At 34.8% G+C, this 20,592-nt stretch overlaps 1 protein-coding gene across 1 annotated transcript in view; it reads right to left on the bottom strand.

The window, feature by feature from the left end:
* LOC140753682 (MOXD1 homolog 1) overlaps nucleotides 1–20,592 on the bottom strand; it is a 108,867-nt gene that overhangs the window by 57,187 nt on the left and 31,088 nt on the right. The window contains exon 2 of the mRNA XM_073088412.1: nucleotides 11,709–11,756. The gene's annotated coding sequence lies outside the window, so the exon portion shown is untranslated. The remainder of the gene's footprint in view (nucleotides 1–11,708; nucleotides 11,757–20,592) is intronic.

A 20,592-nucleotide genomic window follows, 5' to 3' on the forward strand; every position in this document is an offset into this window, starting at 1 on the left:
TAAAATACACATCCGTATTAGATTCACATTAGTAAGATGATAACTATGAGAACTGTTTATAAGAATAGGATTCCCTCGAACCAGAAACAATGAAGTGACGGGTGATTCAAAGGAAATAGTTATGTAAGCCGTTTTTCTTGCAGCATAAAACAAGGTAAGGGGTATTTGATCTTGTCACGCAGAGTTTACACTTAGCTGTACTTATATGGGGTTATTGTATTGTGTTACGGCATTATTACATATTGCAGCATAAAAAGATCATCACGTTCTAAAACTAATAACGTATAATAGCTGGAGTTGAATAAAAATAATAACTGAAGCAATAAATGATCGGTATTATTAAAGTTCTCGTAAATTCTCTTAAATGGTTTCTTATTTAATTCGTTTAAGAACAATATATTTAGGTGGGCTTACGGGGCTTTGCTAACCCTAAGGACTAAGTTGGAACGCCTCGCGTAAGTATTACACCCTTTAAACCAAAAAACCGTCGCATGTAAGACTGCTAATGTTAGGCAGACATACAAAAGGATTCCACCACCATAAATGGAATAAAACCCATTGTGGTTCGACTCCGACTTCTCAACTCTACCATCATATTACATGACACTCCGCAATCATTCTGTAAATAAACCTAAACCCTAGATTTTAAATCAAAAATACAACAGCGAGAATGAACTTAGAGAGCAACACCCGTGCACCTGTGATCACGACGTGACATTCCAATACCGCTTCTCGGAATTGCGAATTCGTTCGAAAGATCCACGAAATTGATCCGTTCGACAGTTTGGCTGGGCCTTTAACGTGACACAAATCGCTTGTTGGTAGCTAAATTGCTGAAAAGTGGAACAGGTTTACTATGAACAATAAAGCACGCTAGTCTCGCAGTCATGCTACTATGCTTTTATGGAAGGAATATTTTGATAAACGATCGTGAGAAACTAATAGGTGGGGATTTGGTACAGGAGTTGTGAACATTTGCTGCCGTTTTGGAAGAATTCATTTAGCATTACAAGTTTAATTAGCGTACATTTGAAGCATATATCTCTATGTGAGTATCTCTTATTGTAGCCAAACTTGACTATACAGTTGAGAACAAAACGTTGGTTCAATATGCGGATAGATAAATCATAGTCATTATGACTGCAATAAATCACCGATCGAAGTATTGACACCAACGTCCGTCCCATCAATTGACACCGAGGAAGGAAATTGGAGTGAGTATAGATTAGAGTGGGTAAAGTAATACGTTATACAGCTATTTCTTTAATTGAGGGAGTATAGTGTTCATCTGATGGTATAAATTAAAGTTTGAATATCTTGTGACGTATTGCCATATTCCTCAAATGAACCACACGTATGTGTTTGATGAGAAACAGGTGCAGCGGTGGTCCCACAGCAATCAGAAGGGTCCTACTGAATATTTATTACTGCAATACTTAAACCTACTTAGCCTAAGTGTATGCAACTCCGTAGAGTCGTGTCGCAATCTGTATTAACTCAATTCCTCTGGGAGCGCGATGCTTACGCAAAGTGCAGCGCAATCGCCTTGGACACTCCTTGATACAAATACGCACGCTCGGTCATACCATTGTGTACAGTTACTTAGATTGTGTTAACTTTCCTCCACCAGTCCATAATGGAACAGCTTATTCAATTCATGCTGGAATTCAATCTTTATTTATAAGAAAGACCAAGTACCTACTGGTTAACATTTTCAGTCTAAAGCGTAAGACAGATTTGAGTTATTCGATCGTTAATTTGCCAAACAATATTTAGCACAAATTATGATACAAGAAATTCCTATGCCATTTAAATGCATTTTCAAAAAGTATTACAAAATAACTAGAAGCTTTTAAAGTGACTTGTCAAGCGCATCGCAACTTATTCGGATAGTGACAGCATGATTGTTTTAATTAAGCTCCGCAAATCTTGTATATCGTATGTATTGTTATGGCTGCAACCCTAATTATATCACACCGCTGGGGGTTTCTTCCATTCCATTATTTTGGTGTAAACTACCATCACGCTGATCTGATGGGGTATGGTAGACGAACATACGAGTGAGTAACCCAATATGTCTATTTCCAAATCCACTATCAGGCCTTCAACTAGGTTACGTCGTGGTAACATGTATCAAAATTAATTTTAATTAAAGCAATGGGTAGTAAATCCCCACAACTGAAGAGTTTTAAGCCCTGATGAGCTTCATTACTCTAACGCCATTTCCACCTCGCTACCTCACACAGATAAATATTCATATCTCATAATTTATTCTAAGCGCCATTAGTTTCGCTAACTTTATTTATGTTTCCGTTCTACTGGTACAAATCAACGTACTAAAGTAATAACATAATTGTTGTTTATAATCATAGCTAACATCAGCTGATGTTATATGGTCCAAGCAATAATGTCTTTGAAATAATCAGTAAGTAAAACCTTACTTAATCATTTCATAGTTTTTTTTTTATAATATAGGAGTAGCAGACGAGCATGCAGTCCACCTGATGGTAAGTGGTTACTGCCGCCCATGGACATCTGTAATCAACCCCAGATAGGATTAGATATTCCTACCTGAGATACCACATACCACAGATGCGCCACTAACCCTGAGGACTAAGCTGGAACGCCTCAGAAAAGTCTGTCTCCCTGACCTCACCCTTCAAACCGGAACACAGCAGCGCCTAACACTGCTGTTATTAGGTAGAAATAGGTGTGGCGGTGGTGCCGCCGGAGTCGAACCACAAAGGGTTCTACCACCTTCCTAATAGTATTGATCTGGTTAACGCCATGACACAGAAGGCAGTCGAAAACATTTTTCTTTTAATATTTTAGAAATATGGTGGTGCATGTATGATGGGCTCATACTTTTTAAGTAACATAATTTCCTTGGAAAAGTGTTAAAGATTAAAAACAAGTGTATCACAAGCACAGGCATATCTAACTAACTTTTAATTCGAGTGAATACTTTATATTAACGGTGAATATTCGTGTAAATAAAATAAACTTGCAGATGTAGCACTAGATAAGACAGCACATGAAAATGCAACTAATAAACATGGGTTTAATAACTGTATCTTTAACAGAAACGCCGCAGAGTACATGTCGTCACGTAAACGTAAATTGGAACAAAACACCGGCAGTGAATTAGAAAAACCAGATCGATCTATGCTCTGTCCGTTACGAATCCATTAAATCTGCACTAGTATAAAAATCGTAACAAAACGTGCGTTTGCGCATCTCTTTTCACTACATAGATTAAATAGAAAGTACGTCTTTCCGCTCACTTAAAAAATTATAGACAATTTGATACTCTTTCAGAAGTAGATCAGCCATCAAAACGGTTAAGAGATTTATAAAAAGTTTATTTTACGTATTTAAGAAGAATATGAAGACATAAGTATCTTACATACATATAACACATACTTAAAAGATAAGGCTAATAAAGACAGTACTATAAATGGAACAGCAGAAATGCAGGCGTAACCCGATGTAATACCTAGTATCAACACAAAAACATTCGCAATAGCTCAGAAGACTGTTACGAAAGGTGCCGCGGACCGTGAACATTCCTGCCCACTGAGCATGAGCGTACACAAAAACGTCAACAAAACTTCATAGCAAGCTCTCAGATAGAAGAATTGGCTTTTTAAAAGCATTCCGTTTTTGCATTAAACTCAGAACAATTGCGGTTTGAACAAAAAATGGCTACATTGTAAATGCAGCAAATTTGAAAGCCAAATTAAACAGTTTTTTATAAATCTGAGTTTAGAGTTTAGAAATGCAAATGTATTTATGATTACTGTTAGCGACGTAGGAATAAATTAAAACATTCTTAAAGATTAACATTAAGATAAAATATCATGTCAAACGAAGCTACCGTGAGAATCGTACAGTCTAAAGAAAAAATAAGGAAAACCTAAAAAATCCACTTAACATTTTTGTTCATGTATAAATATTTGGACAAATATTTATAGCACTTAGAAGAAAGAAGAGCAATTGCTGTTGCTTCATGGATCGAAACGTGGAATCTGACCCACATAGTAATGTTAGGATTTCTAAACCAATTTGTTTACCAAAAATCCACTCCCGTTAATAAATCGTTCATGAAATGGTCCATTTAAACTTGATTCAACAACATCGATGATAGCCCTTTGCGTGAAATATCGAGTGATTTTAATGTTTACGATATAACAAACAAATAAAGAACATTTTTTTAATAATATAGTAATTTTCAATAATAAGCAGACGAGCATGCGATCCACCTGATGGTAAGTAGCTACTACTGCCCAGATTCCTGAGATCGGCTACAGATGCTCCGCGACCCCTGGGGACTAAGTTGGAATGCCTCGGAAAGGTATGTTTTATCGTTGTTTTTATAAGTACCTAAGTTTCTTTTAATTTACTAAGTGCCAGCTTCCGTCAAATGCAAAACCTTTATTTTAATCGCAAATGGAAATACTGACAACGATCTAACGCCGGAAAGAAATCTTGATTGCCCGCATTGCAATTGCTGACTTTTGTCGCTCACTTTCGAGAGAAAAAATGTTCAGAAGTGAAGAATTTCTAACAGATCTTGATGCGATAAGGTAAGATTATTTTTTACAGATTAAGAGAAATGTCGGTAGCTGTACTTTCGACGAACGTTTATAGTTAATTCGAGTGGGTAACATAATCGTAGACACATTCAGTTACATGTTTTTAATGTCATAGAATGCAGGTAGGTAAAGGTAACTTAGTAACCATCGTAAGTTAAAATGTGTGGTAATTCCATTAACGAAAAAGTGACAGAGGTGACCAGAAATACTAAGTAACTAAAGTTAAAAACAAACATATATTGCGTGAACCTTTACATACGTGCTCTACTATAATTGCGAAGTACAACACATGTTGCCTGCTAGATGCATATGCGTGCAACAGCTGCATTAGCGCATGCCTCTAATCTTTCATAGCACCGTTAATGACCGGCACGGAGGTTCCGTGGCAAAGCGGGAATGATTCCGTAATTAACACTATTCGGGGCACGCCACTCGTCCAAAACGGCCTTGTTTTCGATTCGACATGCTCCGCTATCGTAAATCGTTTATCACTTGAAAATAATGCGGTGGGTTAATGGACTGCTGAGAACGACGCTCTCCAGATACTTTGGTCTCGTCAGCTCATTGAATTCAAATAATCAAACAGTTCGCTGAAATAAAATTGCAAACGGCAAAACAAAATCAGATTAGTCCGAAGGATTAGTCATACGATTCTTCTAAGTGTGTAGACATCATGTTGCTGATATAGTCAAGGAATTCGCAAAGATTTGTATTCAGACAAACATTAATATCGAATATTTTACTTTTTTATCTATTTGATATCGTGTTAGTACTATGTTCGCTACAAAATAAATGGATGTTTTCTTAGCGTTTCTCTAACATTATGAACACATAAAAATAACAACTTTGACATTATAAATTTGCGAACAAATACATTACCTGGCTCTCAACGGTATCAATTCATCCAAAAATAACAGGTACTTAATGCTGATGAAATGGAATGCTTTGAATAAAATATATACGGGAGAGCCTGAATAATAATTTAACGCTCCTGGGATGTCTTTAGGAGTAAGTTCGTGACTGTATAGAATACTTTTATTTGCGTAGTGATAAATTTATATTCAATTTGCTTTCGTTTCACCCCTTCTCAATGGAAACGTCCAGATTGAATCTTGAAGTTTCTTCGTTTATTTAGCAATACAATCAAACCAGTTAAGCGTATTGTTTTATTAACTCACTGAACTTGTGTTGTTTTTGACATCCTATTTGACCATTTACTTTTATCTTTCACTTGCCTCTGAGCAGAAATAGGATCAAACGTAATAAGACGTCACGGACACAATTGCACCGCCTCACTTAGACTAACTTAAACATCCTTTGCTTTGTGGAATATACCTAGAAGAATAATAAAGACATAAATACACGCAGTTCAGCACGACCTCTATTCTATTTATTCGTATGATCTCATGCCGCAAGAATATTATCAAACAAAAAACAAAGTGCATATCTATAGCGAGTTACCTCTAATGCCAGTGTTCCATCTCACAAGACGATTACATCCATAATATTTATTGATATATTCTATCTCTGATAGCATTCATAGTTTATTTTTATGAATCGATGACTCGTTTCATTTGACTCATGCGAGATACAGATCGATCAAATACGTCCAATATTTTTGTTCCAAAATGCAAATGTTGTTTCAGTCCTCCCACACGGGTTGTAATTGAATATTCTCCGAGCCAATACTTTTTTGTTTGTAAAATTGAATGCCGATAAGAATTACATAAATATCTATGAGCGTAGTTTTTAATGTCCGTTATTATTGATAATTATAATCAATCTATGGAAAGTTCTGCTTTCCGAAGCTCGAAATGTGCCTACCTATTACAATTTGTAAAATTTTGATCTTTGATAGGCAAAAAATGGATAGATTGACGATTATCACGTGAATCTATTCAATATGGCATCTATACGTGATAAACCCTAATATGAATAAAACGTTTAATGGTTTATACAATAAAATTTATTACAATAATACGAATAGCCATTAATATATGCGTATCAATACCAGACTGATACACGAGAGTCAGTGTCTATAACAATTTATTCACACTAAAGAAACTTGAATTTACATATTCATCATAAAAAAAAGAATTAAAAAGTAAAGCAAAACTTAAAATACTCGTATAATTAAAAAGATTTACAGATCGCTAACAAAATTTCAGACATGAAGCAAACAAGATAGGTATACAAATTCTTAGACCGAACTCATGAAACGTTGCAAGATTATAGCCAAAATACACTTAATTGGCAACTTGGCATTTCAGCTCATAAGTACGGCAAACTTCTGAAATCTATCTCCACGAAAGGCCATCGTACTTGGGAGCTGTATTCCGTCATCCGCGAATAAATTGAACTGTAAAGTTTTAATCTACTTTACTTCTAAAAGCCATCTATCATTTTTATCAAAGCAAAACTTAACAGGACACAATAGACAGTACACGGCAACTATAATGGAAATACGTAACTTTGTGTGGAAAGCATTCTTGGAAACTAAATTGGAAAAAAATCTTTTACCATTCAGGTAACGCTTAAGCATGTTCTTATTGCCGAAATATTAACATTATTGGCCGTTATAATTATTAGGTACACCTGTCGTTTTCTGGGTTTACATGAAAACTCGAAATACGCTGCTTTCTGTTTTTTTTTATTTTTCTATACGTATAAGATCTGGACAATCATTTTTATCAAATAAAATTTTCTGACTAATATACTACCTTTTAGAATAACTACAATATTTATAGCTGCGTAAAACCTACGTCATTTCTTGTGTCATCAAACGTTTTCGGCAAATGTGTTTGTCTGTACAGGATCGAGTGACACCCCCACATATCAATTCATCACCCGGATTAGGCCAGGCTTATCTGTGCCATCGGGAAAAATAACGTCGAAATTCAAACCCAAACGTCATTCGAAATTAATGTTTACGGATAGTTTAGAGGACTTGATGATTCAAAATGTTTTTCTTGTAAAGTGATGTGTGGATGATTCCTAATGGCAACAGGTAACGTTATCGTTTATGCAATTTTGTCATCATCTACATGCGATTCGGGTAAATCGATCTATACAGGAAAAAATTATAAAAAATATACCACCATTCATCCGTATATAATTAAAATTATACATCGAAATCCATGTTACCATTTCGTACGACTCAACTCGACTTCTTGCTAAGTACTTATTGATTTATTAGTAAAATTTTGTTAAAATACATCCCATATTATTTCTGAACGAACAATTTTCAAACAAAAACCAAAACCAGCAAAGTTCCAAAACATCGAATGTATTAAACTTGTTTCAAAGGATGTGGACGTAATGATAGTCGAAAACATAAAATTTCGAGATAAAAAGACATCGGTATATTACCAAAAAACTGCTAAGCAAATTAAAACAAATGACCTCTATGTCCAAACTGAAGATAAAATCAAATTTCGCAAACTGCCAACAAATTGATTATGTACGCACGAAAAGTCAGTGTAAAGCCTTGTATCCCATTAAGCGAGTCTAAAGTAATAACAGGCTCTGATTTCGTATCCCAAAATAAATTAAAACCAAACTTAACACAATTATCGATATACGATACGTTGGGCACTGCATACAAATCTGCAACGTAAATTGAGCCGCTTTGAACGTATTTTCCAATGGGTTGACGGTTTAACCGTTGCAAGATGTAAGGGAAATGATCCATTCATTGTTACTCTTGTACCATTTAGGTGATCCATCGTTGGACTGTAGACCTTATGCCGGGTATGAAGAATGCGAGTTGCCTTGTAGTTTTTACGGCAGTTTTGCCGTTTCGTTGGGAATTTTGATACGGAACGGACGTTGAAAAAAGGGGCACGACGGGAACACACCTGTCAGTAGTGTTGCCAGTTTTTGAAGAGGACGGGTGAATGGCGGCCGGTACAATGCCTTGATTGAATTTTGTAACCCGTCGGCGTTTTAAGAATCGTTCTCGTCCCGCTTACTTGCAAAAAGTTTCTTAATTTAATTAGTAACTGCCGATGGCTTATTATCGTTCTCTTTCTTGTACATTATGACTTGTATAATAAAACATGTTGTAGGTATGTTGTTAGTTAGCGGTTAGTACCTACACTTAATTTATATTGGCTACATTTATCGTATTGCAAAAATATTTTAGAATGTTTTCTCTCTACACGGATATTAGAGCGAAATAGAAAATATAAACTAAGACATGTTTATTTTATTTTAGAACTACCAATTATGTTAGTGTTTCATTTCGCAAAAGAGAAAATGTTTATAAGTCCCTTCAAATAAATGAAATTAACGTCTGTCTTTTTTTTTAAATGACACTACTATAATTATACTACCGTAGGGGTGAAATAAGGTAGCAAGGAAGGGCGTAAATAGAACCTCGTAAATCATACAAAATGTCCTTGGTATTTTTAAAATACTTTAAAATCCCGCGAGTCATCCAAGTGGAAATCAAAAAGGTAGCATATTTCACCCATTATATTACACCCACAAGATAGGTAAGAACATCTTCAGAACTCAACGGCCTATTAAAACATCGTAAATATGAAGATAAACTATACTTACATCGCCAGGTAATAGCTAGATCTGTCGTTCTTTATAAGGAACTTGTTTACACCGCGGCGAGTAGCGAGTCCCGAATTCAATGGGGAAATAGTTAAGCGTTAGTATCAATCTGGCTTCTTATGTAACAAACGCCTTCAAGCAAAACCTTCAAGTCGTATTTCATCGCCTTTTATATGGCGGTTCCTATGTAACAGGATACTGTTGATTGCCAAATAGAAAGTAGTGAATATTGACAATTAATCCAAATTTTGTCTATCGATGCTTTAAAGTTACTTTAATATTTTTTTGTCGCTATGTCCAACTGTATTATTTATGTGATTGAAGTTCATCCTTTCTCGGTGAAGCAAGTCAGTGAATATGGCCATTTCATTACATCATAACCTGTTTAGTGACAGATCAGTCAACAAACTCACTCCTGCGCATAGGTTAACTCCACTTAGGCTTGATAAATGTTTCAATTACAATTCAATGATAAAGCTGACATAATAAAATGTATGAAGAGGATCAATTGATTAATTATAAAAGGTACTAGTACTATAAATTTGTATATGTTCTATTACAACTATGATAGCCTAGTGATTGAAGTGAGGGATCCGGCGCTTGAATCCCTTGTGCGTATTAGAAATTAATTATCCCTTGCTTTAACTGTAAAGGAACACATCGAAAGGGAACCTGCATACCTGACATAAAAATGTTATCACAGTTATGTTATCAGAGTCTACCAATACACACTTGGCCACGGTGGACTACAGCCTAACGCTTCTCATTCTGAGAGCAACCCATGCTCAGTAATGGAACAGTAACACGACGTTCTGTTACCAAGTGGAACAAGCCCGCATCATTCATGCGCCCACCAGTCCACGCATACCGACACAATCGCATTTCTCGCTCCAAATTCTACTCCGACTTGTTTTCTTAGCTTTTGTTCATAAGACGACCTCGGGAAGTTTGAACCTTTAAATTTGGAAGTTCTTTCGTTAACTTTAATTTATTATGACCCGTTTTTGAATCGATGTTCGTTACTTTTACTTAAGTTTGCTTTTAAAAGTTACCCATTAATGGTTGAGGTATTTGTAGTCGAAGTAAATGGTCCCGACTGTCGTCGTAGTCAAACCATTACTGTCCCGTTCAGACCCTCCAATGGAAGGCCTAATGAAATCGTAGAAACGTAATTAATATGTGTAGAATTAAGAATATTATTACGAGTACAAGTTCTTTGAACTTCTAAGGATACTAGTAGAAATACAAAAATCGTTTCTGAAAATGAATAATTCATACAATCACTGAAAATGTTTAACTTACGAAATATTTTTATATCAACACACTCTATTCGCTACTCGTTAAATAATTCCACTCTTTATTACATTCTTCTCATTATTTTTAGACTTTTACGAAATCTCAAACAATTTATGTACTAAACCGTCACTTTTACCCCGTTTTAGCACTGACTATTTCATTTGCTTTAAGTATAGTTAAGACTCGCGTGGCAGCGCAGTCAATTTACCGGTATGACACGCAATCGGTTCTGGGTTCGATTCTAGGCCAAAAAACATAGAAATCATGGATTTAGATAAGAGTGTTCGTATATTCGTGTTAGTGTGTATGGCCATGGCACTCACGTAAGAAAGACGTAGAAAATGTTTTATATCAAAGAGTACCCTTTACTATAGGACACCCATCCTACACCTGACTGCGTCCGACAGCTCCTTTGCAGGTCGTTTATAGTCTACATAAGCACTTCTTAGCACATGGAAACTTGTAGATTAACAGATACCTCTAATCATTTAAATGCGAACCACATACTCACCCGCTAAATAGCCACCGATTTTACAGCACATATTTTTACATCAACCAGAACTTATAACCGAATGTGAGCGGGATTTTGATTCGAGTAATGACTCGTATTCCGCATTCGTAGTCACATTAAATTATTTACATAAAGCTTACGTTGCGAAGAGTCGAGAATCCGTAATCAGGTTTCCGTACCGTTTAGGATTAGCATACAAAATGGAGTTGCATTAAAAATACAAACTTCACACGTAAATTATTGAAATGTTATTTGGAAATGTTTTCCAGTCCGTTACGTGTTGAATGTTGATTTTGATTTGTGCCAAACATTAAATAAAGCTTAAAGCTCACACTGAGTTTCTTTTCCGCCTCTGTGCCCGGTGGTGGAATTTTGCTCTATTTTCTTTTGAAACGCGCTTGCATAATATTAAAACATAAAAAGGTAGTTTTAATTTTCAAAACAAAGCTTAAAAATGCCTTAAGGTTATACTCTAAACCCTCGTTTTACTTTAGGTACCTACATTTATTTAGGTACACGAATTAAGTAAATCAGAGCTAATGTTGAAAACTGCTTTTAACGAAACTTTTATTGATTTAATTTAATGACACGTATATGAATATTGGCTACTGCCAGTACGGTAAATATCTTTCATCTTAAGGTTTTCTATAAATATCATCAAGATGCATGTCATCATCATCATCATCATGCCATGATCAGGGTGCATGCCTCCACGGAATATAATTGATCATTGATTATCTTACCTATGTCAATAGCGTTTCAGTTCGGACGGATTTTTTCTCTGCCAGTTCCTGTGGATAGAAAATATTTTCTTTATATTTGTGGACAATTCAAATTAAGTTACCTAAAATATATAACAAGTAAAACATATTAGTCTGTTAAAGAAAACAATAAAAAAATATTAAGGTCAAATGACGGATAATTTAAATTAAATTAATTAGATAAAAATTAAAACTTAATTAGATTCTGATTACACCTAGCTGAATAAGCACAAATACAATTTTTTAAAGCAAGGAAACTAGTTTTAGTGTTGAAATTCCATTCTTATATTGTTCCTATAGAGCGGCTTTAATAAAATAATATTTCAAACATTTTGAAATGGGCTAAATATTAACTTCAAATACCATGGATTAAACGAAAACTTCATTCCTTTTACGTAAAAAATCTTTTATGCATGAAAACCATATTTGTAAAAATACCTACCTACCTACCTACATGTTTTTATTCCATTTATTTTCATAATTCTCGTAGTATTTAATTATTCTGACCCATCAGTAGCGATTTTGGATAACAAATATAATTTCTATGATTTTTACCCTTCTTTTTTATTTTCATATTTTTTTAAACTGTATTATTTAAAACATTATATTACATTACTCTCCAGTTCTCGTACATAAGAGCACGTATTTAATATTTATGAGGTAGATTCCTTTTTATTTGGTGCGTAACAAATATTAACAACATATTGTTTGTAACGTAAGTATAATGCGTCGTACGCGTTCCCATAAAACATTTTAATGGGCATAATAAAATACATTTTTTATAACTTTCACATTTATTGCATAATGCTCGGATCGGAGTATAAAATGTGTAAATATAGTCTCTGTCGTGCAGTTCAAATGGTTTTACTTTACGAGAAGGTTATTTTGTACATGGCATACATATTCGTAGCGTAAACAAGATGTTGCATTTTGCAAAATGTCGTGTAGCATATGTAGGAAACACACACGGGAATACCGTTCATTTTCAATTATTAAATATGTATATTCTACATACAATGGGAGATGCAATGGATCTTGCAGTTTATGATAAGTTCACAAGTGCGGTGCTGTTTCTCAGATCTAGCTTGAAACGCCTTATTTAGTAACTCTGTGTTACACTTCCATCAAACCCTTTTCGCTACCATATTTAAAAATGTAGTCCTTAAAAAATTCCACGGGCTTGGAGACACTCCGTTTGAATCATCGTCTTCACCTCCAAATCCTACTTTCGATCTCCGTGTACATAAATGAAAAGTGTAAGTGTCAGTTCGTAACATACGCGATTAAAGTAAACATATCCTTAACAAAACAAACATACACTTCGAATCGGACCACCTTTACAAGTCTTTTAACAGCTATTTCCAAACAAACCTCACATGTCTGCTAAAAATACAAGTTCATCGCACCGCAATTAAGATCTACAACATAGGAAGTTTTACCTAACAGAGTGCAGGCTACCAAAAACGTGAAACAGGTTACACCGTGAGAATTTCATGGCTTAAGAGTGATTTATGCAAAATATCGTATGCGGCAAAACAGGTCTGTGTGTGACTCAGATAACAATTATGCAAAGCGACTAGACGTATTTACGATGCCATATATCGACTAGTCAAAACATGATAACCACCCAATAAGCAGTAAGGAATTAAGGATATTATATTCATAATCGAGATAGAGTTATTTACACAATCATTTAGGCGGCATATCTGTATATCTGTGGTGTTAGGAGTTTTATCTAGAACTATTATAACCTAACCTAACCCAAACTTCCATAAACGACTGTGGCCGTAGCACTTCCATCAGCTGGACAACACGCTTGCTACTTATGTTTTTTTGTGATAAAGCTGTCGATATTATTTTGTATTATAAAAAGTTAAAATAAACTTACATACACATACAAGAAGTGTATTCACTATGAAAGATTCATACAGTGTGCGTCAAATTATAATAATCGAGTATTGAAGTATGACATTCGGGAATTAACCTTACATACATATAAACAAACATCATACTAATTTCTAATAAAGGTGCATTAATATCGTAGAAATTTAATAGTTAATAGTCATTTAATTTAAATGTATGTGAGAATTTGTTTAGATTAACATAACGTGATACATTCGTATACCTACCTCTAATTTACATTTACATATTCTTGGCAAGGACATGTGAGTCTGTAAACACAAATGTATATTTTTTTTTAGCATTGGAATTATGTGATAAAGGCATTGTTATGAGTATGCGTGAATATCCTTATGATTATAATCTTAAACTCTCACCACGCAGTTCCGCGTTCGATCGTATAAACAAGAAGTTAATCTGAATCCCACCATAGATCGAAAATGACGATTACAATATAAAGTAAGTGTCTAATGTCGATCTTCGGTAGGCTAAACATTGGATATATTGATTATGAATAATGTAATGGGCGTAAGTGTGTTTGTACCTACATTGAATCCTTCAACAGCGCTATATGGCTACTATGTGGCAGAGAATAGGTACTCAGATAATCAAAAAATCTTTTCCATGCTTAATTCTATCATTGCTAAACTAAAATAAGGCTCGTTAAATCGTACGTATTTAACACTCTATGCTTAACATTTCAAGCTTCTTTTGCGCGAGCGCTTTACCAATTACTGCCTTATCCACAGTAGATATAGCACGATTATGTTCTGGTGTAAAGGTAACTTTAAGGCAGGTTTTTTCAAGACATCTCATAGGGATCTTCGAGAATAGCACAGCATTTGATTATATTCCATTAGACCTCCTCTAGTCCGCTATGTCTATTACAAAATACTTTTTGTTGAAAGCAGTCATGCCTTACTGTTATTTTAATTACGAATGTCTATTTGAAACTGGTCAGTCATATTCTCAGAAGCAAAAATAAAAGTCAGACTAAACATCACTCATTTGATCAACAAGAATGATTGTATATTAAAGTACACGGGAGATGAAACAAAACGAGTGTGCAGAGTTGGTTTATGGGGTTGCCACATTTTTAAACATAGGTTAGATCAGTCAGTTAACTATTGGGTATAGAAAACATAATTAAGTATGTATGTTGCTTGGTAAGGATCCGTGTGGCGCAGTTACTATAGTAGTTTGTCACACAGAGGATTCCAGGTTCGATTCCCGGTCAGATTGAAGGTGTTGAAGGTGGTAGAACCCTTTGTGGTTCGAATCCGGCGGCACCACCGCCACACCTATATCTGCCTAATAACAGCAATGTTAAGCGCTGCTGTGTTCCGTTTTGAAGGGAGACATACTTTTCCGAGGCGTTCCAGCTTAGTCCTCAGGGGTAGCGGCGCATCTGTGGCCGACCTCAGGTAGGAATATCTAATCCTCTGTGGGGTCGATTACAGATGTCCATATACATAATTAAGATTCCTATTCTCAATTGAGTGTTTCTATACCGAGTATTTATTTTTCTATATGCGCCATAAAATGCTTTTTACCATTTTTGCCATACCTAATATCAACTAGGTACTATAGGTTACCTAAGGTACATACTTCTGAAAGCTAGAAAATGATATTTACTATTTACAATTACTTATAGATTGGTTAAGTAACAAGTAATATGTACAACTTAACAAAAACATATATTACAAAAGTATGATTTTTTTAAACTTTAACATACACCATATTCAAATCAAGCATCAATCTGCGACAGCCCTATGTCAGTCAGAAGCTAAGACGGGGCGATCATTAAACGAAATCTCAGCAATCATTCATCATCATCGTGATTTGGTAGGTTAGGCTGCCAGAGCTCCCGAGGTACAAAAAACGGACCGCGGTCGCCCGAGGCCTGCAATTTTGAATCAAAAGAAGCTAGTGTTATTCTTGCATGTTTAATTTTATTGAGCGAGCTTATTACTAACTTTAGAAACATATTGCATGTTAATTTGAGGTCTGATCTACTGCATTAAGCCTACAAAGTAATGCAATAATCTTTTCTGTAGCCATGCGCATCGAAACAGCATGGCATATACAATATACATATCCCAATTGTAGGGAGACCTGAACCCAATTTCTAGAAAAATAAAGATTTCATATAAGTTTAACTAATCTCTCAAAATGAGTAACGTCATTATATCGGGACCTTATAATATAAATAAGGGTTTGGGCTTAAGGGCAACTCTAACCTCGACTTAACTATTCCATGCCTTCCCTTAAACTACATGTATACCGTAATTTTCAGGTGGTAGAAACCTTTCTTGTTCGGCTCCGGCGGCACCACCGCCACCTATTTGTGCCTAATAACAGCAGTGATAGGCGCTGTTGTGTTCCGTTTTGAAGGTTGTGGTAAGGGAGACATACTTTTCCGACGTGTTCCAGCTTAGTCCTTAGTAAAATTAGTAATTTACTAAGAAGAAATAACCTGCGATTGATGTTGCAAAGGATCATGCAATCCACCTGATGATAAGTGGACCTTGCAACTCTACATAGAACCGTGTTCTATGTAGCTCTACCTAAATCGTTCACCTATGTGCTACTCTTGAGAACTAAAGTGTTGAGAAGTTCTAATCTTTATACACACGAAAAGTTCACATAACTGTTCGAAATTGTTCATGAACTAAATTCCACGATTTTGTCCGTAGAAGTTTATACATGAACGATTCGAGATAAAATCGTATTTCAAAGAAACTTGTCTAATTCTCATCAAATTTGAGATATTCCTTCCTCCACATAGACAACTCGAACTCTCATTATTTCAGTAATTAGATTTAAGAGTGTCACTGAAAGGAAGCTTTGACAGACTTCAACGAGTTACGAGAATGGAATGTAATATTTTGTTACTTTTATTTACACGATTTCTCTAAGTTTTCCATTATTTTGTACGTGGCTTTTCAGAAGGGGTTGAAACCATAAATAAAAAAATAATAATTGAGACGAAAATTCATCATTCAATTCATTCATATTCATATACATTCCTCACTCACCTCTCTTTATTTTTTAGAGTTCCGTACATAAAACGACATTATTATTAAACCAACAATCAAATCTTTAGGATCACAGACATGTATCTTATAGTTAAACCGAATAAACATTATCACCTCACCATACACATTATTTCAAAAAATCAGTGATGTACCTATGTCTTGGATTACAACCCGCTGTAGGCGTTCCCCAAAATAGAAAATAGTAACGAGTGTTGAAATAAAAAAGCGTCCTAGGATACACCAAAAATAAAATCATACGATCCGAATCGAACAGTTTCCAGCAATCGTAAATTACCCGTAAAACTGCGGTTCCAAACGTTAATAGCCCACTATCCAATAGGAGGATATATAAAAATATCGAGTAAATCCGTGAAAACCCCTTTTTGATTCGTAAGCTTTCGTCATAGTCCATCGAAGGGTGGCATGAAATGGATCCGGTCAATGCACTTGGATATTGAAATGTATGAAATCTATTCAAGTATTCATATAAATAATTCTATAGCTACACATCTATACAAATACTCGTATTAAAATTGAAATGTCAGTCGTGATATGAAAATAACTGTCATATCCATTTCTAAGCTCATATGCTTTGGCTATGTTACTAAATCAAATATTTATAGATATTACTCTTATTTTTACGTCAGAATGTGAACATAGCAGTCGTATCTATATAGTCATAATATAAAAAAAAACGTTTTCTCAGCGCATAAGTAGATATTCATAAAAATAAGTCACTGATTCTTTCTCCTACACTCAATCTTGCGTCCCATCTGAGATCGGCTTCGAATTGCTACCCCTTCACTGCACTTAATTCAATTAATCTCTTCAAACCAGAACACAGCAGCGTTTACTAGTCGGCGCTCCGCGCTTACTGCAGGATGTAACCACGAAGGGTTTAACACGTTTGAAATAAATAATTTCATATTATGACACGATGTCGAAAAACACTACAGCAAGGATCAATATACCAAGAACACTACACAAAATCTCAACCAACTATTAAATTTTAATACAGTTGATTGACACGACTTCCTTAATCGACTCTTCAATTACATACTAGACGTCTACATCCTGAGATCACATATCATCGTAGACAAGTTCAACATCCTCACTTTTTGCTACAATTTCAGTAATAAGCAGTAAGTAAGACAAGCTTAAGCATTTACGAACACTTATTTTAACGAAGATGTATCATTATACGAAATGTATGCAGCTTCCTTTTATTGTGAGCAATTTTCGGCACGCGAATATGCCTTCAGGGTAAAGAGGTACCTAAAGTACCACACGAAAGCTTTAAGCTACTCAATAAGTGCTTTGTATTTACTGAATTTTTGGAAACTTTTTTTTATGAAAGCAACACAGAAAACGAACATGCAGTCCATCTCTTGCCAAGTAGTCGCTGCCGTATATCTATATCTCGTGTCGACAAATATAATAGGAGTCTAAATGATGCGTAGCTAATTGCTTGTTATGAGGCCTAAGTTACAATGCCTAGTGTCCCTTTTTTAATCGTATGATAAATATATATATTATTTAAGGTTTCGTTCTTCATAATGGACTACGGACTTATCTTCGTAACTACAACTATTTTGCTCGACACACATATACTTCTATGTGTTCCATATCTCTCATGTCATTCATAGTCTAAAGTCAATAATCTCCTAAACACATCTACAATAACCTAATAGTTTATTGGCTAAATGACAAGCCGACTGTAACCAAAAATAAAACGGATCGTGTGCACTCGCCCTAAACGGTAGCCGATAAACTCGTTCGTCTTTTTATTTCCTCTAACATGTGGAGGATATCCGCTGTTGAACTACAAGGGGTCATTATGTGCGAAGAGGCCGGAGTTTTTGCTCTCCATATCTTGAAAACACGAATTACGGGGAGCCTATACTTATTGTGCCGGTTGTACTTATGCCACTCGTACGACACGCAACGTCGATTTTTAAAGCAAAAATGGATGGAAATAAATATTGTAAGCGCTTTATATAAAGCTCCATACTAAACTCCTTTGTAGTATAAAGTAGATATTTTGTGCTCCATACAGCTCCTTTGTTGTAGGTTTATAGAAAATATGTATCAGAACAAATACTGGCCGGAGATTTAACCTGAACCTATTTTTGCCCATCACGATAGTGGAGTCTCTTGTATGAAAATTTTAAACTTGCTAAAATTTCGATAAATCTCCTTTATTATTGTTTAAATATATTGTTTTTCCTGTGATTAAGAGGATACCATAGAAAGATCACCTAACCACCTAATCACCTTAGGTTTCAAAAGGATAAAAATATAAGAGGCAGGCGTACAGCTAGTAATAGAGTCTAATTCTGCAGTAAATCCTAACAATATAAATAACTATAACATTTCAATCTCAGAGTAAATAAAGCAACATTGAACGTCAAATTTTGACACTTTACTCGTGTAAACCTAAAGACCTAAGGGTAATGTTACCATCCTTAGGTTTCTTATCAAAAGTACTTTAAACCGCAACCCTAACCTAATACCTTTGAATCGATAATCCCAAGAAGTGGTATACGAAACAAACACATTCACCCGCCCCTGTGTGCAATTTAAAACGTTATACATATGCTAATTAAATGAGTATGTAGATCGCTTAATGTGAGGTTCTGTGGCGGTAGTTACACTTAGCTTCGAGTATGGAAGCTATATGCATAATGTGATTGTTTCCTCCCAATATAATAATCGATTACTGCTCGAAATTGTTCGCTGCGGTAAGAATTAATTTTGCAAGCAATTCGTATATTGTAGGAACATTAATAGCTCCAACTATGGTAGTACAATAATTTCAGTACAAAACATATTTGGTTCATTTATTATTTTCGAAACAAGACGGTAACAAAAGCAGCTAAGGTATGTAAAATAGTAGGACTTGCAAAACAAATATGTAGTATATACCTAATTGTTTTTCAAATCCGTAAACTAATGTTTGTTAATATTATTAAATGAATTTACCAAATCTAAAAAAAATGTATTCCTTCTAATTTGTATTTAATATATTACTACCTTAACTCTTAATATTAAAGCCATCGTGTTCAAAGTATGTAAACAATTTTGACAGCAACATTTATTCATAGGTATCATTTTCGTACAATTAATGAAACACTAACAGATAACCGACATCCCAAAGCAAATAAATCGTGATTCAAAAATAATGACGAATCACTCTTACATACCAACTGAATCGATGAATCAGAGACGAGTCATGCAGATAAAGTGACCTGTGTATCAACCTGAGCAAATAAGTACATAATTATATTAGTAATTGACTTACTAATTAGTGGAGCTCTAAAAAATATACGAATGATAAGACAGAAAAATACTACAATGAAAATGATTATTCTTATTTGCCGCAAAAACGAACAATGTTGGCAATGTTGGCAATGTTGCTAATACGCAAAACTTACATTGCAAAAGTGAAAAATATCATCATACATTTGTACCTTAAAAATATAGTGTGGCAAATCGGATTTTTATACAGTAGATATCAAATAAATTTGTTTTAAAAATTATGTCATATTTTATCTCCTTAAATGGTTAATTACTACGCTGGTAAGCAACTCTATATTTTGATATTAAAATGTTTTCTTCTGGCGGCGTGAATTTTGTACTAATCCCGACATATAGGAAAATACATTAAATTCAAAGATAACAACCACACAGTAGCAACAAACTGGACATGGAAAAGAAAAGTATCATTCACCAAGTTGTTATCAAATCGGTATCTAATCATTTGAAATATATGACTACCGTCAATAATCCGAGTTCAGAGTCCATGTGAAGCCAGATGAAAGTTTTTGTATGAAAATCTTGACAATGTCTGCTCTATATATACCTCTATATGTATCGTCTTTGATTAAATTCACCGTCTGGCCGACGAACAAAGGGTTATCAATCATTTC

The sequence above is a fragment of the Epargyreus clarus genome, unplaced genomic scaffold (assembly GCF_041222505.1).
Source record: "Epargyreus clarus isolate Ecla_fem2 unplaced genomic scaffold, WU_Ecla_fem_2.2 ptg000027l, whole genome shotgun sequence".
In the NCBI taxonomy this organism is placed as follows: domain Eukaryota; kingdom Metazoa; phylum Arthropoda; class Insecta; order Lepidoptera; family Hesperiidae; genus Epargyreus; species Epargyreus clarus.